General features: G+C 45.5%; 1 protein-coding gene across 11 annotated transcripts in view; it reads left to right on the top strand.

Annotated features, from left to right (window-relative positions):
- The first annotated feature begins 280 nt into the window (after positions 1-280).
- PLXNB2 (plexin B2) overlaps positions 281-26082 on the top strand; it is a 346990-nt gene continuing 321188 nt past the window's right edge. For 8 of the 11 annotated variants that reach the window (XM_075928316.1, XM_006122612.4, XM_075928308.1 and 5 more), the window contains exon 1: positions 459-778. The gene's annotated coding sequence lies outside the window, so the exon portion shown is untranslated. Of the gene's footprint in view, positions 427-458; positions 779-26082 lie in introns of those variants that run through there. The other 3 variants (XM_006122609.4, XM_075928258.1, XM_006122610.4) reach the window with 3 other exon arrangements.

The raw sequence follows: 26082 nt of genomic DNA, 5'->3' as shown, positions 1-26082 counted from the left end.
CTCGGCCCCTCCCGCAGCCCCCAGGGCACCAGATCGCCGGCCCCCTCCCGCAGCCCCCGGGCACCAGATCGCCGCCCCCTCCCGCAGCCCCCGGGCACAGGCTCATTAAGCGCTGCCCAGCACCTCCCCTTCTCCACAACCACATTTCGCCCCGGGCGCGCTGCCCGCAAGCCAAGCCGCGGGCCCTGAGGCGACCAGACGTCGCTGAGCCGAGGGAGAAGGGCGGGAGGAAGCAGAGGGGTGATTTGTGCGCTGGGTTTTCCCGGGAGAAGAGGCGTGTGCAAGCGGATCCGGAGCAGAGGCAGGGGGTGGGGACGGAGGAGGAGGAGGAGGAGGGGGGCCGGGGGCGTCTCCCTCTCCCTGGGCTGTTTTTTTCAGTTTCCTGTCTCGCCTGGTGCGCACGGCGGATATGTGCAGCGCCTACAGGTGTGTCTCTCCCTCCCTCGCAGCTCCTCTGGCTCCCCGGGGCCGGCGCAGGCGGCAGGAGCGCGTAGGGGGAGGCGGAGGCTCGGGCTCATCATGTGATGATTAATTGGGCGCTGGGTGGTTCCTCTCGCTCTTTCTCTCCTGCTCCCGGCGCTCAGGCTGCTTGTTCTCCCGGCGGCGGCGGGCTGCTCGGCTCTTTGGGAAATGGGCAGCGAGGGGGCTACTGTGGTTGCGCGCTGGCTCGGGGGGCTGCTCTGATATGGGAGGAGCCGGAGCCGCGGCAGCCTGAGCTCAGATCGGCGGCTGAGCAGCAGGGCGCAAAGGCGCTGCCCAGCCCTGCTTTCCAACTTGGGTAAGTTTGATTTCCCTTCCCCCGCGGCCCTGGGGATTGTTCCCCACGGCGGCTCCACCTATTGAAGGCCGAGGGGCCCCTTTGGGCTTGCTTGTGTGAGAGGGGAAGGCAGCACAAATTTGGGGCTAATCAATCAGTTTTCCCTTCGTGAAAGCTCTGTCTCCTAATTGCCTGTATGGCAACTTCCACGGTTCCGCAGCAAGCATGTGGTTCACCTCCGGGAAAGGGAGAGGTGAGGCACAACGCGCAGACGGCTCTCGGATCAGACCCAGCTTGAATCTCGCTAGGAAAGAGTCAAACTTTTAGAATTAGCTTTTGAGTTTGTTCTTCATTCTCTCTGACCAGCATATGGCTTTCATTAAGGCAAAACCCAGGGCTTCCTAGACTATGTGGCTTTGCACTTTACGCTTCTTAGCACTACAGTCTTAAAACCTGAAAACTTTCCTTTTCTAAATACCGATGTAGTGACCGGCATGGATTGTGACTGTATCAAGCCCAATGTGAGAGAATTCACACAATACGAATATTAGAATAGCAAACGAAACTACGATAAAGTGATCTTACTCAGAAAGTTGAGAAGATTCTTCTTGTCCAGAAGGCTATTTAGCTCCAATCTTTTGGATGTATAATACGTTGGATAGAATATATAATACAGTACATTATTGTTCCCAAGAGTTTTATAAGCACCATTTCGCGATTGGAATAAGTGAAATCCATTCAGTGATAACCCATTCCTCCTGTGTGGTTAGCAATTGGTTAAGAGCCATTTTTACATTTGAGTTCTTCAGACCACTAGCTTCAATTCTGAGGCTAATTTGGATTTTAATGCAGACACTATGTTTTGGTTTTCTTTGGACTGTTTAAACTCTTTCTCCAAACTGTTTTTTAAAATGGAATGTTGTTTGCATATATTGTAGGTAAATGAAACTGCAAGTCTCTGTAGGGTTTGTGACTCATAGTACTGTTTGCTTTAGAACTGTACTAATTCTTTGCCTTTTTTGCATGATTATGCTGTAATTCAAGTTACTCCCTACTTATGAGCTTGCTGTAATGTCTGTTTTTATGGCAAACAGTGAAACTGATCAGAGATCATTAAAGTAACTTGTGGGTTAACCAAAGATGGGGAGGATGGGGGGGGGGGGTGGGGAGGGGGAGCAGAATTTCCAAAAGGTGAACTGTCACATTTCATTACCTCTTGTCAATCTGGTGGCAAAAAATTAATAGTTTGTTCCTTGTGTGCTAGAATATTATGGTGCCATCCATAATTTTTTTAAAATAACTTTTTCTGGAAAACTAAACAAATCTGTAATTAAATTAATGTTTCCTTCAGTGTGATGACTCATTGTTCTTCTGATAAAGATTGTCTTAATTTATGCTAACCTGTATGCGGAATTTAACAGGTAATTCATACAAGAGAATGTTATCCATTTCCTTATTTGTGGCTAATTTAAAGTTGGGTTTGAAGTATGAAGGGCTTAAGATCTAGATTTACTTGGGATTTCGCTACAGTTGCTGTACAGGGACACTAAGGTTATCAGGCCAAAAACTGAATTGAACAATATCTTCCTCTTCTGTCTTTTCATCACCCTTCTGAGATGAGAATTGTGTACTATGCTGTACTTAAATTAGGTGGGTGAACCATTTAATACATTTAGGATGCTGTGTGGGTAATTACCTATGCACATGAGGCCATCCTTCTACTCTGCATTCTTTCTCAATTATGAGAGCTCCAATTGCTTGTATATTTCAGTACTGTTCCTGCTTCCTAGGATGGAACAGAGAACATGCCTGCAACTGCAAGCCAAAACAAAGGTAGCAGAAGTCTAATCCTAGGCCTACAATCTTGGATACCATTTCTTATGAATGTTTGCTTCTCTGAAGGGCTTCATGAGAGCTTGAATAGTATGAAATAGAAATCCGTTATTATTTCCCCATAATCTGGGAAATAGTATTCCAAACAGAATTTTCCCAGTAAAAGTTAATGCATACTGAAATGAATTATTTTTCCATTGGGAAGATACTATACTACAGATGTTTCTGCACAGTGTGTTTGTTTGTAGCAGTTTGACTTCTATGCTGAATCTGTTTAAGTAGTTTCTTTTGAAACATAACTGAACAGACCTTGATTTGGCAATTTTATGTTAGAGGGGCATACTGGATAGTGACAAGCATTATATTTTTACTTTAAAAAAAATCACTTAGCAAATGTAAGAAAACAGAATTAACATCGTCACATTCCTGAAATCTAAAAAGATGGTGATTTAAGAGCATGATCTAGTCCCCAATAAATCTTTCCCTTGGCATTAGAGGGAGTTGGATCAAAGCCTAAAATCTATTTAAAAACTTGGATTAACTTTTAGAAAGTTTGTCCAAAATAAAATCCACCAGGATTTCTTAAACTTGAATTACCATCATATTTTAAGAGTTTAAATAAGTCAGAAAGACTTGTGTTGTCCAATATGTTGAAACTTGTTTTGATCTTTTTGTTGGAGGTTGAGGAAAGAAACGGATTCATGGTGTTTAAAAAAATTACTTCAAATTTTTAAAAATTCGTTTTCTTTAAAAATTTGTTTTCTTTAAAAACAGTATTGGTGTCAAAGGGGAAAATTGCTCTTATTAATTCTGAAAGCTCTATAGTGAGCAAATAAGCCTTTATATATTGGAAATTTGAACAAACCTAAATGTCTATAAGGTTGAATTAATATTTGGATTACTGTTTTGTGCCATTGATATCTTAAAAATGAGTTAAACTTAATGTATCAAGCTCAATTTAAGTTTTGCAATATTTGAAGGATTGCCAATAAGCATTTAATAGCAACATTAAATGACAGTAATAACTGCTGAATTTATCAACAAATGGTCCGGTAACACTTTATAGACTAACAAAACATGTAGATGGTATCATGAGCTTTCATGGGAAGTGGGCTCTGCCCATGAAAGATAATGATTCCATCTACATGTTTTGTTAGTCTGTACAGAAAAAAAACAAACAAACAAATGATCTGGTAGCACTTTATAGACTAACTCGGCTACCCCCTGAAGCTGCTGAATTTGTCACTATCATTTTCCTTTTCTCATTTCCCTTCAGAAAATTCTGAAGGTATGGAATAAATATTATGGAGTAGTTTGGCATTGCTGCTTGTGCAAGTGCTCATCCAGTTTGTACGACTAGAATGAGTATATTCCAGTGCACATTTGGTTCAACATGCCTGAAATAAACAAGTCAATAAGTTTCAAGGGGCTACCCAATGAATAAAAGGTTGTGTACATTTATAAGTATTTTGGAATTGCAGTTTCTGAAAAGCCAATCATTGGTGCCAGACCACTTACTAATTAGCAACATTGGCTCTTGATTGGAATTCCAAGGTCTCTGGTAGCACAGATGACTAGCATAGTCCATCCAGCACATTCCAGGTCTGTTCCTGTATTGTGTCACTGATGTGCTTAGCCTCCAAGTTTCTGTCTTCATGCTGGATAATGCATCCCTCTCAGCTGGAACAATGTACCATTATAGAAATGAATGGAACTGCTAACTCAGTTTACATACGCACATCTCAGATTAGTTTTGTACAATTAAAATAGAGTTGCCAATGTCCCAGTCCTTCTCTCAGTAGTTGGCATCCATGTAAAGTATGGTTACATATGAAGAACACAGTTCATTTTGATGCTGACAGTTTCGGCAATATTGAATAACATGACCTTTTGTCGAGAAAACTATACCTGCGTCGACACGACTGCTGCATTCTGTTGACACAAAGTCGACAGAACGCGGCAGTTTTGTCGACGGCGGTAAACCTCATTCTTCGAGGAATATCACCTTTTGTCGACAGAGCTATGTCAAAAAAGGTGCTATTGCATCCACATTGTGATTTTTAAAAGAGAGCATCTAGACTCTGTCTAAAAAGCGGCTTGCTTTGTCGACAACTGGCTGTAGTCTAGACGCTCTTTTTCGACAGAGGCTTTGTTGACAGCCTCTGTCCACAAAAGCCTGTAGTCTATACGTACCCAGATGTCTGTATGCATTCTCACTCTTTAACGCTTTGGGGCCAAAATGTACACCCTTAAGTTTATTTAAATTTGTCATCAATTTATGTACAGTAAGATAATCAGAACTTTGGCCTCAAACATTGTTGCTTAATACATCTATGTTCAGATCCTTCACCTGGATCTATGTGAATTTGCACCTTTCTAACTGATTTTAAAAACAGTTCCAGTTAGGGGGGTGGGTGTGTGTGTGTGTGTGTGTGTCTAGAGTTGTGGTTTTTCAAACTCTGGGTCGCGACCATTACTGGGCCGTGGAATGTCAGGACCTGGGTCTCATTGCTGCTGGAGATCCATGAGTGCTAAGGCAAACTTCCTGCCTGTCTTGGCACTGCAGACTGTGCTGCACCCCCGAACTGGCCAGCAGTCAGCCCAGTTCCTGGGGAGGGTGGGCTGGGAAAAGCACACAGAGATCCACACACTGTCCCTGCCGTGAGCTCTATCTCCTGTACTCCCATTGGCTGGGAATCTGCTGCTGACTGCTTCTGGAGCACACCAGGACAGGCAGGAAGTCTGCTGCACCACTGACCTGGAGATGCTTGAAGTAAGCCCTCCTGCCCCAGCCTTGATTTTTTTTCCCCCCACCCTACAGCCAAAACTCTCAGACTTGGCCCCACCCTGGAGCTTCCACTTTGTTGGGTTGCAGGCATCAACAATTACCTTCAACTGGGTCATGAGACGAAAGTTTGAAAATCCTGAAGGTCCTTCTTTCTGTGTGTGAAGAGAAAAATAATTGGACTTCTTTTGCAGAAGTAGTGTCCAAACGACCTTCCTTTGTTTGAATATTAAGCCAGTCTTAACTTTGTATCAGCAATAAGTGTGTGTGTGTGTGTGTGTGTGTGTGTGTGTGTGTGTGCTTAAACTGAAGAAAAATAATGCCGTCGTTTCTAGGGTGAATAATGGCAATTATTCAAAAAGCGCCCAGTGAGAGAGGAGGGAGAATTATCTGATCTAATGAAACCAGAGCGCAAAACAAAAAATCAGGGAGCAGTGTCCAAAGTTTGTTTAAACATTGAGAATGTCAGGAATGAGACAAGAACTTGGATAGTTTCTCTTTGGATATATGCCATCAACCTAAGCGTACTTGGTAAATATTAGCCATCCATGTTTTGTGAAGATGACCTCAGAGTGAAGTAACATAGTACTAGAATGCTTTCTCCTAAAGTAGGGGAGGGAAACCTTTTTTGGGTGATGGGCTACTGACCCACAGGAAAACCAGTCGGGGCTGCACACAAGTGAGAAGCCCCCGACTGAAAAGGAGAATGACACACCCCACCTTACCCTTGACATCAGAGCCTAGGGTGTCCCAGGCTAGTACATTCTGTGTGCTCCTGCCCTGCAAGTGAGTGGCTGGAGTGCCAGCACGGGCTCCCCAATGCTGAGCCTCAGGGGCTGGATCCAGGCCACCCGAGTCTGAGGTTACCCAGCCCTGTCTAAAAGCTGTTCTAAATACTTGACTATTCCCTGTTTTTGGGTTATTTGCTGTCATAGATTGGTGTTTACATTCACCACAGCTGAAAGTCCATTAGGTCTTTTCTCCCTTTAATACATTAGCAAATAATTGCTAATTTTTCATGTTGTCCCACAGCAAGTTAAAATGTGTCTGTTATGTTGTGATCTGAATGAACTTGAATGGGTAAAAATGTAACATTTGGACTATTGACTATTAACCCAGTAAAAAGCAATAGTTTTGCTTCATCTGTTTCCCAGCTGTGGAAAGTAGTGGGTAAAAGAACAGAGCTTTGAAAAACGTTTTTCAATGTGCATCTTGGTTCACATCAGATATTGAACCTCCCTGCCTTCATAAATTTATAGATTTCAAGACTAGAAGGGATCACTGTGATCATCTAGTTTGACCTTCTGTATAACACAGGTTATATACCCCACACCCCAAATATTCCATATTTTTAATAAAACGTGCAATATTAACTTTCCATCACTGACCATGTTTAAATCAGGTAACAACTTGTGTAGATTCCAGTTGGGAAAGGTAGTCAAAGCTGGGCCCCTTGGCACTGATGGTCAGTATACAACCTTGAATGGACAATATGCAGCATAAGCCTCTCTCTCACAATGAACGAAGAAGCTCTAGGTCCGTGGTCACCAACGCGTCGATCGTGATTGACTGGTTGATCAGGCGGGCTCGACCGGTCAATAGTGAGGCATTCAGGGCCCCACTACCCTACCTACCTCTGAAAATGGAGGTAGTGCCAGCTTCCTGCGGGGTGGAGGGAAGTCCGGCAACTGCGCGCCACTTCTGGGGTTTCCAGAAGTGCACTGCCTGCTCCCTTCCTTCAGGTCTGTGGTGTGCCAGGAGGAGGTAGGAGTCCCAGGAGAAGGTGTGTGCTGGGGCTTCGGGGGAATGGGAGGGTGAGAGGTGTGCACCGGGGCTCCCCTTCTCTGTGGGGGAGGAGGTAGGAGTCCCGGGGGGAAGCGCATGCTGGGGAGGAGGTAGGAGTCCCGGGGGGAAGTGTGCACTGGGGCTCCCCTCCTCTGCAGGGGAGAGGGGAGGAACCCTGGGGGAAGCGTGCACTAGGGCTTCCCTCCTGGGAGTGGGGAGAAGGAGAAGGGAGGCGCGCACCGGGGCTCCCCTCCTCTGCGGGGGAGGAGGTAGGAGTCCTGGAGGGAAGTGCGTGCTGGGGAGGAGTCCTGGGGGTAAGCGTGTGCTGGGGCTTTCCTCCTTTGGGGGGGAGGGGGAAGGAGTACTGGGAGGAGGCTTTTGCCAGAGCTTCCCTCCTCAGGTGGGGGGGGGGCAGAGAAGGTGCATGCTGAGGATTCCCTGCCCCCTGCTCCCACTGGCATCCTGTCCCAACCCCAGCACCCTGTCCCTTGCCTCCACTGACACCCTGTCCTCTGCCCCAGGCCCTTGCCCCTGAATCCACAGGCCCCCTGTCCCTTGCCCCAGCACCCATTGGTACCCTACCCAGCACCCCATACCCTGTCTGTTACCCCTGGCACCATTCCCCAGTACCATGGCCCCAACAATGCTGGTGGGAGCAGGGGACACATTAGTGAGGCTTGGGGGGGTTTGGAGGAGTTTTTATTTTGCATCTCACTTGTGTGGCCCCAACTGACTTTTTTGTGGGTCAATGACCCCTGACCCAAAACAGGTTCCCTGCCCTTCTCATAAATAAAAACAATGCTGAAACCTTGTGTTTGATGTAGTATTTTATTTAAAAATGAAACTTTGCCAAAAAAAAACCCAAGTGGGGCCAAGCCCCCATCTGCCCACAGCATCATAACATTCCTGCACTCTCCCTTCCCCCAGACCCTCAATCTGAACCTATCATACACTGGACCCTCCTGCCCTGAGCCCCTCACATACCCCAACCCAAATTCCTGCACCCTCATATTCACAAGCCTGTGGCTTGCCTAGTACCCTAACCCTACATCTGACCTCAACACTGGCCAGCCTGAAGCCACCTCCCCGACCCAGCGTCCCCTTCTCCACCTCCTCCTGCATCCAGATTTCTTCCCAGAGCTTGCACCTCTCACCCCTTCCCACACCCAAATCCCTCATTCCCACCCCAGAGCCTGCACATCCTGTCCTCAACCCAGTGAGGGTAAGGCTAGTCTGCAGGAGTTTTTCAGGATTCCGGAGATATCCCAGAAAAACTCTTCTGCATCCAGGGATACGTTTGTTCTTCCTCTTCCACTAAAAAAAAAAAAAAAAAAAAAAAAAAAGAGCAAATGTTCTCTTTCAGTTACCCCTATATTTCTCTTTCCACAAGGAATAAGGGGGCTTCCAAAAGAAGGGTTTTCTCTGACATTTGGTCCAGTCTAGACAGCCAGGCATTGGAAAAACCTCTTCCTACAGAAGAATGGGGGGGGCGGGGGGGAGCAGCAGTATACAGGTAGCGGATAGCAAGTGATGGAGAAGAAGAGACTAGAGAGGAAAGGGCGAGACTTCGAGGAAGGGGCGGGGCGGTAAATCTTGGCTTGTTCTGTCATTTAAAAAGTGATCTTGGGTATAAAAAGGTTGGAGACCATTGCTCTAGGTTTTCTCTTCTTCCTAGCCCAGAAATGACTGCTACCCTATAGGTGGTGTAATGGCTCTTATTCCTTGTACAAAGGAAATGCTTAGCATAAGCAGCAGTGCTGCCAAGACAGCACTGTTTCTTCTTTGAGTGCTTGCCCATGTTCAGTCCACTTAAGTGAGTATGTGCTGTGTGCACAGATTGTCGGAGAGTTTTCCCTTAACTCTACCCATTGGGCCAACAGGGGACCCCCCTGGAGTGGCGCTGTCCCCTCAGTTCCTTCTTACTGCCCCTGATGGTTTGTTGGAGCTCTTATCTCGCTTGCTTGCAAGCACAGTCCCAGCAGTATTTGCCAGAGGTCCAGAACACTGTTCAGGGCCTGCGATTCAAGGGGGTGGGCTGGTTTTCTGAGTGAACTGACACCAGCCTCCATGGGCTGAAAGATACTAGAGCAACCCTCAAGTCCCTCAGCATTCACACCCCAGCCCCACAGAGACATTCCCTCCCAAGAGCCTCCTCCCATCCATTCCAGCAGGGAAACAGGCCGGACTTCTCAAGGCGCAGGGACTGCAACAATTACAGGAATGGCAGGCGGCTGTCCCACTCTTCGTTGGCGCCTCGAACAAGCCCCAAGGCCCCAGCCCAAGCCTTTGAAGGTTTGAGCGGGGACAGTGTACCAGCCATAAGTCAATGGCCCTTTACCAACTGTTTATCCCCTTTGCACTGTGCTTGGTCACATATCGTGACAGACCGCTAGGTCCTAGGCATGCTGTAAAGTGGATACTTCATCCCATTTTGCTTTCACCCCGCCTCCCTACCCTGTCTCTCTTCAGAGACCCCCCTCAAGAGCATCTCCTAAGGCTGCAGGTGCAACAACTGCCCAATCGGGGGGTTGTTGGAGGTGGTTCCATTGGACCTCAGGGGCTGGGGGTTCTACTCTCATTATTTCTTGGTCCTAAAGGTGGTTTTTGCCCATCCTGGACTTGAGGGGTCTCAATGCCTTTATAATAGTCAGAGTTCAAGATGGTAAGGTTGGGCTTGATCATTCCGTCTCTAGCCTCAGGAAGACTGGAATGCTGCCCTCCATCTCAAAGATGCCTATTTCCATATTTCAATCACGCCTTCTCACCGGCACTTCCTGCAATTCACAGTGGGTTGGGATCAGTAGTTTATGGCTCTCCCCTTTGGCCTTTCTGAGGCCCCCAGGATGTTAACAAAATGTATGGTGGTCATCACCCCATTCCTGTGGTAAAAGGAAGGTCCAGGTTTACCTGTACGACTGGCTCGTAAAGGGCTCCTTGCTTTCCCAGGTTCTGGAACACACGTCCCTCATCACGGAGATGTTTCTCAGGCTGGGCCTCATCTTAAACAAAGCTATATCCACTCGAACTCCCACCCAAAGGATAGAATTTGTGGGGGGCCTGTCTAGAGGTGATGCTGGCCAGGGCTTCCTTGCCCATAGCCTGCTTTCAGGCAATAAAGGAGGCCATTCTGAGGCTCCACAACCACAGCATGGTGTTGCATGAAGCTGCTGGGGTTCATGGCGGTGTGCACCTATGGCTATGTCTAGACTGTAGGCTTCTTTTGAAAGAGCCTCTTTCGAAAGATCGCGTCTAGACTGCACGGAGAAATTTCGAAAAAGCGGCTTGCTTTTTCGAAAGAAAGCATCCAGTGAGTCTGGATGCTCTCTTTCGAGGAAGCCCTATTTACATTGAAGAACGCCTTCTTTCGAAAGAGGAACTTTCGAAAGAAGGCGTTCTTCCTCGTAAATTGAGGTTTACCGCCATCGAAAGAAAAGCCGCGTTCTTTCGAAATAATTTTGAAAGAACGCGGCTTGAGTCTGGATGCAGGGGAAGTTTTTTCGGGAAAAGGCTAATTTTCCCGAAAAAAACCCCTGAGTCTGGACACAGCCTATGTGGCGTGTCTTGACAGGCTCAAGTTGCGGCTGCTCTGTCTCTGGCTGGAGCAAGGCCACAACCTGGTGTTCCAGCCAATCGATATGGTGGTAATGGTGCTCGTGGACACGTTGAGGTCCCTGTGGCTGTGTGAGGAGGTGGTCTGTGTGGGGATGCCATTTTTCAGCCCTTCCCCGGCCATTCAGTTGTAGATAGGCTCCCCAGTCGGTGTCAGAAGCATCTATCTCGGGAAGATAAAGACTCAAGATATGTGGTCTCCCACGGACTTTTCCCTCCGCATCAACATCAGGTAGCTGAGGGCTAAACACCTTGCATGTGGTGTTTTCCTTCCACAGCTCCAAATCAGGTGCGTTTTTATATTGACAACACTGCAGCAATGTTTTGTATAAACAGACAGGGTGGTGCTTGCTCTTATCCCGTGGGCTGGGAAGCCCTCCTCCTCTGAGAGCTCTGTCACTCTCAACATTCACCCAGTGGCATCTTACCTCCCCAGAGCCCAGAATGTGTTGGCAAATCATCTCAGCAGGTCCTTTGAGGGGCATGAGTGGTCCCTCAGGGGTGGATGTGGTCCTGTCCATCTTCCAGAAGTGGGGAAGCTCCCACCTGGACCTGTTTGCAACCAGAGGCAACAGGAAGTGCCCCCCTTTTTGCTCCCTCTTCAACCACAGCCCGCTGGGAATCCACTCATGGTCCCTGGCTCCAGGGCCTCCGGTACACTTCCCCTGATTCACAAGGTGATCCTCAGGGTCAGGGAGTTCAGGGCTTCGGTGTGGTTTTCCCAGCATTTGTTCCCAGCCCTCCTCAAGCTCTCAGTGGAATGGTCTCTGGCCCTTCCTCTGTATCCAGACCTGATTTCTCAGGAGTTTGAGCCGGCTTTGGCACCTGAACCGCCAATCCCTGCACCTCATGGCATGGAAACTCCGTGGCTGACTGCTATGGAGAAGCAGTGTTTGGACCGAGTTCAGGCAGTTCTCTTGAAGTCGAAAACCCTCTACAAAAGCCTCTTACCTGGTGAAGTAGAAATTCTTCATACTCTGGTCAGAGGGTAAGGTGTTTTCCCCTATGGAGGCCCTAGTCCTGGCCATCTTGAATTGCCTCCTAGACCTTAGAATCCAGGGCTTGGCCCTTCTCAGTAAGGGTGCACCTGGTGGCTATCTTTGGCCTTCCACTCAGGGTAGGTCTGTTTTCATGGACCCTATGGTGCATCATTTCCTTAAGGGGTTGGATAAGGTTTACCCCCACGTGCATAAGCCCTATCCCCCTGGGATCTAAACCTGGTGCTCTCTAGGCTCCTGGCCCCTCCCTTTGAGCCTTTGGCATTGTGCGCTGTCCTGGAAAGTGTTCTTCCTTGAGCCCATCACCTCTGCTAGGTGGGTTTTGGAGCTGTGAGCTCTAACAGTAGACCCTCCATACACTGCTTTATTCAAGGACAAGATCAGGCTTCACCCTCACCCCATGTTCCTGCCCATGGCGGTGTCCTGCTTCCACCTTTATCAGGGCATTTTTCTACCGGTCTTTTACCTAAAACTCCACAGCTCGGGGACGGAGCAAGCTTTGCACACCTTAGATGTTAGACGAGCCTTAGCCCTTAATTTGGCTAGGACTAAACCCTTTTGTAAGTCCACCCCAACTGTCTGTGTCCATAGCTGTTAGGATGAAAGGCTTGCTGGTGTCAGCCCAGCATATTTTGTCCTGGGTCACTTCCTGTATCAGGATGTGCTACGAGCTGGCGCAGGTTCCAGCCCCACCTACCACAACCCATTCACCAGGGGCCATGCATCTTCCACTGCCTTTGTAGCTAAGTTGCCCACTGTAGAGATCTGCAGGGCAGCAACCTGGTCGTCAGTCCACACTTTTGCAAACCACTATGCCATAGTGCAGCACTCTAGGGAGGATGTGGCGGTGGGCGGGGCTGTATTGCAGTCTGGCTCTCTGTAGGCTCTGACCCCACCTCCGTGGTTTGGCTTTGGAGTCACCTAAGTGGAATGGATATGAGCAAGCACTCAAAGAAGTAAAAGGGGTTATGTACCTTTGTAACTGTTGTATTCTGAGGTTTGTTGCTCATGTCCATTCCACATCCCACCTGCCTCCTCTGTGTCGGATGATTCTAGCAAGAAGGAACTGAGGGGTGGAGGACCAGCAGGGGTATATATGTGCTGCTGTGGCAGCACCACTCTAGGGGGCTCCCCTGCTGGCCTGACGGAGATTGCTAAGGGAAAACTCTCCAACAGTTTGTGCACTCAGAGTGCACACACCTAAGTGGAATGACCATGAGCAACACATCTTGAACAACAGTTACGAAGGTAACTTTTTTTTTTCTTTGCGTTTCCCCACTTTGGATTGGCTCTGTTACTCTGGCCTGGCATAAGATGTCTTTGTCTACAGTGCTAAGGAGTGGTTTGCTTGTTTTCTGGGGGCTTTCATGGCATGGACATTAAGTATTGAAACCTAAAACTAAATGCAACGTATAAAAGTATGGGGAATGGCTTATTTCTCTTGGACACTGGTTCTGTGTTAATGTACAAAAATGCATATCAGGGATGTGTATGTATAAAGAATTTGATATAAAGTAACTTCTGGATATAAATCATTTCCAGGGTAATCGGGTTATCAAAACGTAGTAACTCAAAAGCAGAATAATACCTGTTAATTATAATTTGCAATCTGCATTGTTCATGCCACTGTTGCACAAAGATTAGCATGTGCAGGTGTACTCAGTAGGATTTGCCAATTTACTTTTCCCAGTTGTAGCAATTAGTCACTATCATTTCATTTCAATCTTGAGGTCTTGTAAATAAATAACGTTTCAAAAATGTAAACAACCTCCAAACTGATTGTGATATTTTTCACCTACAGCGATGATAATTTGAAGAGGCAGCCAGTTTTTGTCAGCAGTGGCATAATTAATCCTGTTGAATGACAGCTTTAATGTCAGAAGAAGGTTTAGAAACCTTACAATCAGAAGTTTGCAAATTAGCTAACAGTGAGAGTTGATGTGGAATCTTCTTGAGCATCGCTTATCTCTTTGTTTCCTAAACAGCCTTAGTAATCTATTAGCAAGGGAGGACCAAATACTTTCTACAGTATTGCTTCCCCATTTCCTCAAAATTATTCTGACCTTACATCTATGTTAAAGATATACTCCATGTGTAAGTCAACTTTATTTTTAGAATTAGTATTATCAGGGCTCGGCGAGCCCCGCTCGCCAGCTGCGCTGTCGGGCGATCTGCGCATGCGCACATCGCCCGAACCCGGCTCTTCCAGGTTGCAATCTACTCGCCAGGGGCGAGTAAATTGCATTATTTGTCGAGCCCTGATTATTATTATGCTTTTTTTTCCTTTATCTAAAATCAAGGTAGTGCCACTGCACCACGCTAACCACTCTTCCTACAACTAGCAGAGTAGTACTTGTCATGCACAGTGAATCTGCCTCTGAAAGAAGCCTTACAAAGGAGGCAGGGATATTCTTGCTCTGGATTTGCCACGTAGGCAATATGGTCTAGTAGATTTAGTCTCTTGACAGTTGGTCCAGAGCCCCCATTCCACTCCTCTTTTATTGACCTATGTGACTTTTGGCCAATTACTTCACTTTCTGTGTCTGTAAGTACAAAGTTCTACTAAAAGTACAGGTTGAAACTCCAAAATCTGGGATTCTTTGGTCCAGCACATCTGTGGTCCTGCCGGACCATGAATGTTGCTGGCTCAGAGAGCCCCAGTGCCCCAGAGGGCAAACCCTATCACTGGGGAACCCCAGTCAGACAGGGGAGAAGTGGGGCTGCAGTGGCTGGGAAGCTCAGTCCCCAGTGAGCCCAGGCTGGGTAAGGCAACAGTGGGACCGGTGAGCTCCATCCCCAGGAATCCCCAGTCAGGTGGGGGGAAGTGGGGCCACGGAGCCTGGGGAGCTCCATCCCCGGGGAGCCCTGGCCAGGCAGAGCAGCAGCAGGACTGATAAGCAGCAGAAGCGGGGCACACAGCAAGTACCACCCCTGGAAATCCCTGGTTGGGCAGGGGAGAAGGAAGGCCACAGTGGCTGGGGAGCTCAATCCTGTGGAGTCCAGCAGGACTGAACCCAAGTTCAAGCCCTACAGGTTGGAGCCGAGTGACAGTGGGGCTGGAGTGGATCCAACTGCAGGGAGGTGGAGTGTCCTGGGAGGCCGGTGATAGTGGGCCTCCCCATATCCAGAAAATTCCCTCATTTGGGATTGGTCAGGTCCCAAGGGTGCTGGATGTGATGTAGTGTCAGTACCTTGCTGGTTGCTATGCTTGGGCTGTGGATGACCCCTACTGGCCTCTGGCTGTAAGCATTGCCCGGGGGGGGGGGGGGGTGGTCTTGAGCGCTCCCATGATAGTGACAGAACCGGTTCTACAGGTTAAGGGAAGGGATGGAACAAAAAGAAGTGAGTGTTGGGGGAAGGGTCAGTTTCTGGCTGGAATCATGAAGGAGAGAGACTATGGAGGGGGGCTGGGAGGCTAAGGACCAAGGTTACCTGTCTCAAGGGGTCTTAGGCCTCCTGGCCCAGACTCCTGTAGCCACATCACATCTAGGCAGTGCTATATCCTAAAAAAGCAATTAAACCCCCTCTATTCTACTGGCTGGTGGAGTCTGTTCTTGCTGCTACGGGGCTGCATGATTGGGGGACCCCAAGTCGCCATCAGGCTGGGCAAGAGAGGTTCAGCCTGTAGTAGTTGGGTAAGCATATGCTGCATCCCTACTTCCTATGCGGATTTGGTGGGGAGCCCATCAGCTCCTTAATTTTGTTCTCCAGGAGTTTGTTTTTAAAGAAGCAAGTGTATTGCTTTTAACAAGAGAGTTTGGCGCAAGATTTAAACCCACATGAGCCATGTCCTTGTTCTACTGCTCCTAGTCTCAGTGGGTGTGCAGCTTCTGAAATATGAAGCATGCTGTTCATAAGTGCTTGAAGTAGGATTGGGTGAACAGGTTAGCCTTCATGACAACTGTAGGTTGGACCTTACTTGTTGACTACCTTATTGGCATGCCAGCGGCAAGCTAGTTAGTAGTATAGTGTTAACCATGTAGTCATTTCCTTTTTCTGTTACCTCATGTTTGGAAAGACTTTGCTTTTGAATCTTGTAAATGGGGTGATAACTAGAGGTTGTTTACTCTGAAATTTTCTCTTGCCAAATTCTTGCCCAGAGGGCGTGCAAAGTAAACAGAGCAGCTAGGAAATTAATCTTGCACCTTCTCTCCGTTTGCATGGCAGTCTACATCTTAGGACATCTGTTAACTCAATTAAAACAAAAAAGCAATGAATAAAAGTGTGATAATGAGATTGTTATACTGACGCAGCATTTTAATGTATGGAGGCCATTGCACAGATCATTCCTTAATATTCTTTAGGAACTTGAGAAAATCTGTGAGGTTTTTAAGTGGGAATATTTATATAGCAAAAACAAAAGTCTTCTTTTATTTGCGCTTTTAACTTTGATGTCCATTTCAGGTTCTTAAACTTTTGTCACAGGGAAATATAAATGTATTGGTAGACGTTTTTAAAATGGGGAAAAATATTAAATGGAATAAATTATTTTTTACCCAGATGCGGGTTGAGGACAGAAGGGGAGAAACTATCCCTAACTAGCTGGGGATCCTGGAGCATTTTTAAGATGGAAAAAATGATCAGGGTGTGGGGGAACATGCCTTCTAGCCTGGGTAGACAAATGTGCTAGCTCTGCTCGAGTTAGCACACTGACTTTAGTGACATGAGTGTAGTGACATGGCCTAGCTGTCTCAGTACAAGCCTACTAGACCCCATGGTTTTGTGACAAAGCAGCTAACTTGAGCCACCATCTGTATCTCAATATCCACTGTTGGTAACATTGTTAACTCATGTCTGGCCACCCAAGCTAGGAGGCATGGTCTCACTTGCAGTATAGAGAACCCAGATGCCAGCCTGTCATTAATGTATCTGATCCAAGTGCAGTAAAATATAGGGCTTGATTTGGAGAACCGCAAATGTGGATACAAAATTTTGTATCCGTGTCCACTGTAATAGTATAACTGTTGAAACTATAAAAACAGAATGTACTCAGAGGAGAGAGTCTGGGAAATATACCTTAATACATCAAAACTAGCTTAATCAAACAAAAGCACTCCCCCAGAGTAGAATCAATGTCAATATAGAAATAAAATTCCATTGTCAGCACCCCTCTATCAAGCTTGGCTGGAGCCCATAATGGGTTATCTTTAAACAACTACAAGCCATTGTCAGGGTCTCCTCCTGAAATAAAACTCTCCTGAACTCCTCTTCTAGCCTTCAAACAACCCACAACATTTCCACGCGTATCAGAAGCAAGGTCCTATAGACTAATGTTGTTTTTTTTTTTTGTTTGTTTTTTTGGTGCACTAAGATGTGTATGAATGAGCACCAGCAGTGGAAACAAAACTTAACAGTGGGTGCTCTGCTAGTCATTTGGGTCGCATTTGACTCTTTCCTGAGTAGCCGCACAAGTGCGTAGCTTCCAGGTAATACTGCAATAGACCAGGATGCACCAACTCGAAAGTAGCACCAGACCCTGCCAGAACAACAGATGCAAAATCTGCGCACCCGTCCATAACTATTATGACCAACACCTCCTGTCTACCATCAAGATTCATGTAAAGTCCTGTAATTTTTAATGCAATCTCATTATTTGAGGGTGTGACTCATAAGAATGACCATATTAAGTCAGACCAAAGGACCATCTAATCCAAAATCCTGTGTTCCAACAGTGGCCAAGTGATTCAGGGGGAATGAACAGAGCAGGTAATCATCAAGTGATCCATCTGACGAAGTGGGTCTTTGCCCACGAAAGCTTATACTCCAATAAATCTGTTAGTTTATAAGGTGCCACAGGACTTCTCATTGTTTTTGCAGATTCAGACTAACACGGCTACCCCTTTGATACTTGATCCATCTACTGTCAGTCATTCCTAGCTTCTGGCAAACAGTAGGGACACCATTCTTTGCCCATCCTGGCTAATAGCCATGGATGGACCGAACGTCCATGCGTTTATCTAGTTCTTTTTTGAGCCCTGTTATAATCTTGCCTTTCATGATACCCTCTGGCAAGGAATTCCATTGGTTAACTGTGTGCTGTGTGAAGAAATACTTCCTTTGTGTGTTTTTTTTAAATACTTCACATGATGACTCCTAGTCCTTATGTAAATAACGCTTCCTTATTTAGTTTCTCCACACCAGCCACGATTTTATAGATCTGTCATATTCTGTCCCCCCTTCCCCCCCACCTTAGTCATCTCTTTTCCAAGCTGAAAAGTCTGGGCTGTCTTAATCTTTTTTTATATGGAAGTGTTCTATACTCCTAATAGTTTTAGGTCTCATCCTCAAAGGAAATCTGCACTATACTTTCAAAAGATGATTCTATGACCCTAAATTAATAATTTTGATACATTAAAAATCATGGTCTTAATGAAGACACCGGAATTGTGGCTTATTACAACCGCCTATAACCCTACTTTTTTTGCCTAATGACTTCAAGGATATTAACAGGGTACTTCACTTTTGAACTGTCCCTCAGTTTTGCATAAGTAGTTAGCACATATTCTGTCTCTTGCTTAGCAGTGACACAGAGTTCCTATTCCAGACCTGAGGAAGAGCTTTATGTAGCTCAGTAATTTGTTCCTCTCGCAAACAGAAGTTGATTAGATAAAACATCTAACTTCTCCTGCCTTGTCTCACTAAATCAAAGCTGAGATTGGTCTATTTGGTCTAGTATCTGGGTAAAACCCCCTTTCACCTCTTCCCACTCCACTGCACTCCTTTCCCAAGCTTCACCCTGGTCTGTTCCTGCCCTGCCTCTTTCCACCTCCTCCTGCCCCTATTTCACCTTTTCTCCCAGGACTGCCCCTCCAAGTGATGTCCCATGGGATTAGCGGGGAGGGGGGGAACCTGGTGCTGGCAACGGGATTGTCCCCTCCCTGCCCCCCACATGCTCACCATGGTAGTGGGAAGAAGAATGACCTGGCCCCAGCCTACTGTGCTCCTCTGAGCCCAGCCATGTTGCTTGGGGGCAGTGGAGTGGGCTAGGGCTATGTTGTTCTGCTTCCCGCCACCATGGTGAAGTGAAGCTGAGCAGTCTTGGGCTGGGTCGCTCCCCTTCTCCTATCTCCTGCTGCCACCGGTGAGCATGGAGGCACATCTGACCCCTGCTGCCAGGCCTTCCCTTCCTTCTCCCCGTAATACTTCAGTCTGCCCAGTGCAACCTCACAAAGCACAGGACCCAGGGCTGCTGCCCTAAGCCATCCCATAGACAAATTGGCTCTTGCTATCGGGGTACCTTTTTAAGCTGATGGACAATTTTCATTTCATATAACCAAGTAGCTGCATTTTTTTTCAAAAACAGTGCTGTGATTTCTAGAAATTCATATTTGCTTTAACAACTTTCCCTTAAACTGACAGCAAGCTTTATAGAATATCGTAAGTGACACAATCATTAATTCAAAAAGCCCTTAACCATTTTTGCCTCCTAGAATATTACCACTGTTCTTGTGCCTAAAACAAAATAATGGCTAGAGATGCAGGGGACTAGGCGCCTCTAAAATGCAAGTGTTTTTAAGGTAGGCGTAATCCTGAATTCTTCTCAGACTTATTTGTTGAGGGGAAGGAAGAAATTTCTGTGCGCATGCAGTAACCAATTTTCCAATCACTAATCTTTTAATACCAGTCACAAAGTAAGGATGGTATGTGCCTGCAATACTTCATTTTTTAATGGCAGTGAAGCATGAAGACACACATTGTAAATCACAAGAGACTATTTTCTTGCTCTATAATTCAAACTGCAAACTAGCTCAACTGGTTTTAGTGAAATTCTTTGTACTCTTCAGCCTAATGTAAGAGATCAGTGGGTAGCTTTTCTTTTTGAGTTGGAAGGGGATACAGTAGTTCCTTTTTGCTTCAAATCTGCATGTGTGTCCATTTCAGGTGTGAATCATGGAGTAAGATTAAAGATGATTTATAAATGTTGCCAATATAAAGTTAGTCTACTAAATCCATGGGGATTTCATACATGTTCTGTCAACCACAGGGATATACTATATTGTGGCGTACACTAGTTCTCAAAATCTTCATCTCCTCATTAGTGGAGGTAATTTCAGCATCTAGTGGAGCAGAGGCCTCTTTGCACTGTCCTGTCGTCATATATATATATATATATATATATATATATATATATATATATATATATAGTAGCCCAATGTCTGAGAGTCTGTAATGCTGAAATGCTGGCTGTTCCCTCTGAACGGCCTGTGTTGCATGGAGTGTGTGCGGCCCAAATGGCCACTTACTCCCCTGTGGCGGCCTGGCTGAGCGGCACTGAAGTCAGCAGAGTGCCACGGCGAGAGGGGTAGGGGGTGGGATGGTGTAACAGCAGCTCCAGGCCCCGCCCCCTGGCTGTGAACGTCACCACCCCACCCTCCTTTGCCTCCTGCCATAGCGCTCAGCTGACTTCTGCATCGTTCAGCCAGGCCACCGTGTGGGAGCAAGTGGCGCAAGCGACTTTTTTGGCTCCACGCTCCCCATGCAGCACGAGGAGCGCAGAGCCCAAAAGGCCATTTGGGCTCCACGGTCCCCCGAGTGAGAGGAAGGAGGGGGAGGAGAAGAGAAAGAGAGAGAGAGAGAGGCAGGAGGCATAGGAGAGCTGAGAGGGGGTGGGGAGGCAGGAGGAGGAGGAGGAGGAGGAGAGAGAGAAACTGGAGGCTCAGGAGAGAAGACTGACATGGAGGAGAGACCTGAAAATCCTGTCTTATAACGGGCTAATTGGCTAGTTCCCTCCTAGACCAATTAATCAGATGAGATTCTAGACTCTAAGTAGTATGCTGGCTGCAATGTATTTTCCTCTTCCTCAGTGGCCAGATAGGATAGTATGATGACAATGAAGTATGATGACAATGGTATAGAGGTTCTCGGTACTGTGGTTTATGAATATTTTCCATCTTCCCTTTTCTGCCAAATCTTTTCAACTTCCCGGGTCACCTCTATCTTGATTAAACCTAGTTAAAGAAAACGACAGCTCCAGTGGTAGAAATCTGATCAATTCAGTCATGAAGTTCTCCTCCTATACAAGGGCTGTTGTGAAAGCAAGAGAGGTTTCTTTTCCTCCACCAAAGCATCTCTGGGCTGTTTCAAGAGATAGTAAACAGCATGTCCTCCGCATTTTTTCATTGTTTCCTTCAAGGATATGGAATCATTTGGGGACCTGTGGACTAAAGTTTGTGAGATTGACCAGGGTTCTTGAAATTAGCGGCCCGTTATATAAAGACAAGATGCTGGCTTCACTTAAATGAGCAGTCATCCAAATTGTATTTATAAAACAATCAGACAGTGCCCTGTTTCTAATCTATTGAGAAGATTTGTGGCAAAGAAACAGCAATGTGTCCTGATTATTTCATAGTGTCAAAGGTCATGATTATAACCTCATCTTACATTTGTATTTTTCCCAGACTTATTTCTATTTCTCATAAATTAGGTGTCCTTTCTTGCATTAATGAAAATTATTTACATCAGAAATAAAGGTTTTTGAAGCTGAGTCTAGTGAGAGGATTTTAATCCCAAATGAATTAATCCTGCAGCATTTTAAGCTTTCTGTATGAACAAATTTTGGCCATTAGCAGAGTGAGAGGAATAAGTACAGGATGTCTATTGCAACTGTACTAGCGCCCAATAGTTTTCAGAGGCAACAAAAGGCGTTTGTTGCTCCTAAGTAAAGTCCTAAGTGGTGTGGCTTCTGACTGTGTTTGAGATAGTTAGAACCAGGATGCTCTAGCTATCCCTGGATTTAAATTTCATGGTAGAATCAGGAATGAATTCTGGCTTTGATGGAAGAAAATCCTTCCTCCCCTTCCCAAATCCTACTGATTTTTTTTCCCAAAGAATGGGAACTTCACCCCAGATATCTTCAGTTGGGGCCCTTGATGCTGAAGTTACTTTTTCCATTGGCCCAGAGAGGTCTGAAGATGGCTTGTTCTTTTGTGATGTTTTCAGGATCCTAATATGATTATTCTGATAATCTGAATAAGTGATGTGAAGGGCAATCAATTTTTGTGTGGGTTGGCAAATTATGTATGAAGATAATACTTTGCTCTTACGAAAAAGCCTGTGTAAGTAGATTTTCAAGTGCTTTCTGAAGGACATCACTATTTACTCACAAAGAAGTGAAGTGATTTGCTCAAGGTAACCTAGCTAGCCAGTAAGAGAGCTGGGATTCTGAGACCCAGTCCACTTTTCTATCCTTGAGGTCACGTTACCTTCTTTCTCTTTAAGTCATCAGTTATGTATTGTGTTGTAGAGTTTAGCTAATGTCAATGCATTCAGATTACTGAGAAAGCAAAGTCTTATTGAGAGAAAATGATGGATTTTGATTCTCACGGAAAAAAGAGGTGTGAAGTAAATAGTCCAAAATGCTTTAGGGATGCTTACAAATGACTGCTGTAGCTAAGTGTTATGTCATCTTGCCCCTTCAATGGCACCCAAAATAATCTACCATTTTTAAAAATTTAAAAAAAGGGAATTGTAACTGATTTGGACACTATCACTGAATTGAATAGCTGCTCTCAATATTTTGCTTTTTTCAAGTGATTTCATATATACTCTTCCATTTGTAGTTGTAAACTTATTTTTGGAAAGTTCTAATCAGTTTCTCCCATGTCAAATAGTCATACTCAATTGCTATTTTGAATTTGGAGTCCTACATGGATTTGACACTACAGCACAGCTTGAGAAGGACATTTGATAGAAGGCTAGTACGTGAACTTGTTTTGTTACTGTCAATTTCAGGGATACATTCCAAAGAGGACTAGTGTTAAGCTCTTTTTATTTATAGGAATGCCAGAAATTCTACAGACTTCCAGCTGGAATGTGCCAGCTGGTTTAGACTGAATTTTATGGTGCAGGGGACACAAAGACAGGCTTCCTCACAGGAAAAAGAAGCCAATAGTGGAAATGTCTGATGTACTGAGAGAACTTATTCACTGGGGATGTGATCAAAGAGAGACCTGCTGCATGTGAAGACAGGAAACTTGAGGGAAAGCTTCTTACTAACCCTAACTACTCTTAAATTTAGTCCCAGCACACGCGCACACACACCCTTCTTTGTTTCCCTCACTCACTCATCTGGTTGACTTACTGATAATATTCCATCTTGCAGCACATATCCAACACAGACACTGCCCATCTCAAGGTTTATGGAACCCTGTGCAGTCAGACATGTGAGCTGGAGGGAAAAATGGAAATAGCCATAATTGGTAACGTTGTGTAATTCATATATGATGTTCTAAGTAGTAGTATTCCTGGATTTCTGGAAGTCACAGGTGCTGATGTGTGCGTTTTTTGCTGCAGGTGTTCCTCTCCTCTGCCTACCTCTATATGAGTGGCAGGTGAGGCATCCGGGCAAGATTGATGGGGAAGAGGTGGAGTGGGGGTGGGGCTCTAGGGCAGTGTGTAGGCAGAGTGGGGTCATGCTCTTGGCACTAGGGCCCACAAAGATTAGTCTGATCCTGTGGTTCCTCTAGCTCCAGAACACCCACTGAGATGGAACTTGGCACCTGTACTGGAGATGAGTGGTTGGCAAGCAGAGGTGCTAGTTCTCTGATCCCCCTCTAACAGTGCCGTCTTGGATTTTTTTCTACTAAAACCTGACACTTGAGTAAGGTCATTGCATTACATTTCTTCATGTTCTAGAATCTATGATGATTAAAGAGAGTTAAAGATAAAGTGCTTCTCCTTTTCCCCCCCTACTCTTGTTTTACTCACAAAGTGGTATAATTATATAGAAGCTATAGTTACTTGACAAATGGCTTCTGTATAGGAATTTAGCATGCTGCAAAATTTGTTACAGTAAGTTAAGCCTGTGACATTCTATCCTGTGAGAAATATTCCTCTATGGAATGTAGGCCTCTAATTCATGTAAGTGTATAACTTCAACTGTTCATGAGCCATCAATCTGGAATAGATTTTGGAAGGATGTTTGCAGAGGAGTCTAATGTTTTATGCCTCATGGAAGGGAAAGTTTGTTTTATGCCTTGTGGAAAGGAAAAATTAAAAACGGTTGCAGAACTAATAGAAACTTATAACATTTTGATAGTTTTAAAAGTACTTCAAACAAAAAAGGCTTAAATTATCAGAGTTTAATTAATATTTATTTCAGAATTTGATTTTCTTAAATTTGCATAATATTTTGTACATGCTGCATTTTGAAATCACTTTCCAGATATTTACCAATTGATCTTCAATACACTGAGGTATAAAATAGTAATAATAAAGTGGGGATAATGCTAGGGAAATTGGGACCCAGAATGGTTAAAGTAATTGGTTGAAAGCAATGTGTATCGGTAACTTAGGTGTTTTGATTCTGATTGTCTCCCCATCCCATGCTGGCTCTTCTAGATCTTGCTGGTAGTCACAGTGTAACCAGATTCCTGGTGACCAGTCACCCATCCCCCACACGCCCGCTCCCACACAGTGGTTTTTACTCCTCCCATCCACTCTATTTTTTTAGTAGAAACTTATTCCTACATGTGGGGGCATTTTTTAAGTAAATGCTGGGAATGACTAAAATCATCCAATGCCAAAGTAAGTTTAACAAAACAGTTTATCATCATTTCGTTATTGTTCATTGTAGAAATACAAGTAATTCAGTTTAAATGACTGGTTTAATTAGTGTGCTAATATCAAGATGGCTCATCAAAAGGTTAGTGTTACTTAAAGGAATGATAGCTCAAATTTGGCCCCAGTTTTTTGCTTTGTAAGATGACTTGCCTTAAATCAAAGGCCAGTAGAATTTTTCATGTGTCTTTTAACAGCACTAGAAATTCTTATTTTTAAATACAGTCTCCTGCTGCATTTGGAATGACAACATTGTTGCATTGTGCTAGTTAAAGATTTTTTTAAACTGTCCAAGGTAAGATATGATTAGGGGAAGGGCAGTAAAGACACTGCATAAATGGAGAATTAAACTAGATGAGTATTCTTTCCATGTTTATAAGATGAGATGGTGTTTATGTACAAAAAGTTGTTTTGAAAGTATATACTGTATATATTGACAATTTTTAAATCTGACTCATTTTTATGCTTAATGTTGGACTATGGACTTATTTTTTATATGTTTCAGTATTATTTGAAAGCTGGAAAATAAATCTTTGTGATTAAGCTTTTGGAATGTCAGCATAGGTGCTGCTTAAATCTCGGAAAATGCCAAGACTTCAGTAAATACTGTTCCACGGCATTGGAAAACGAAATGAGTTTGTTTTGCATGAATTGTCGCACTATGAGAGAGTTACATAAACATGTTGTACACACAAATAGACAAATTGGCTTTACTTTCTTGATTTCACTTCTTCTTGGCCAAACATTGCTATAAATTCCTTTGTACAATAGCTAGGACAGATGGGCTGTAATCTTTTTCCACATCACAAATTACAAGCTTTACAAACCATAAATATCTGATTATTTTTCATGCTTAAATATCTCTTGAAATAATGTTTGATCAAGTTGGATGTCGATCTAGCTCAGGGGTGGGCAATAATTTTTGAAGAGGGGTGTTGCAGGGTAGTTCCTCTGACCCTCACCCAGGGGGCACTGTTGAGCCCCCGGGGCCTCGTGGCACCACACCCCGCATCTTCTACAACCCCGACATGGCTATACACCAGAGTCCTTTTTCCCCAGGGTAATGTGGCTTAACAGCCAGAGTCTCTAGCTGGGGCAGTGCGGCCTAGCGGCTGGTGTCTCTAGCAATGCCCTCTTCACTGGGGCAGTGTGGCCTAGCCACTGAATCAAAAGTCAAGGTGCAGGATCCCCTTGGGGAATAAGGAGGTGGGTATCTCCCTCTCCACCGGGTCCTAGCCCAGGGCCCTGTCAGTGGTGGGCACGTCTCACCACTAGGCCAGTGGGGAGTCCGCCCGAAACATGCTTCTTGGGGCTCCAGTTCTCTACCCTGGACTACTTCCTACCCTGTCAGGATTGCTGGCATCTTCCCCACCTGCATCCTTTGAGATTGGCCCTTCTGTGTCTGGCCTCTGCTGTGGTGTCTGCCTGCTGCTTCTCCTCTGGGCTGTAAGCCTCTCAGGCAGCTCACCAGCCAGCACAGACTGAGCCTCCCTCCAAGCTTTTTATAACTGGGCTGTAGTCTGAGCATGCCCGGGAATGTGTGAGCAGGGCTTCTTCAGCCAGGTGAGCCTGATTAGGCTCAGATTTCACCGTGTGGGGCTATGACACCCTGTCACAAGGGGTCACTTCATAAATTTTGGAAGTGGCTGTGGGCAGAAGGGGCAGAGTTGAGAACTACCTAGCTGGGAGCTTTGCTTGGTCTGGGATCTCTGCCCCCTGACTCCTGGCCAATGGAAGGGACCTGTAGCAGAGGGGAG

Source organism: Pelodiscus sinensis, chromosome 1 (assembly GCF_049634645.1).
Source record: "Pelodiscus sinensis isolate JC-2024 chromosome 1, ASM4963464v1, whole genome shotgun sequence".
Taxonomy (NCBI): Eukaryota; Metazoa; Chordata; order Testudines; family Trionychidae; genus Pelodiscus; species Pelodiscus sinensis.
Note: the sequence above shows the minus strand (reverse complement) of the source record. Positions and strands in the feature narration are given on the sequence as shown.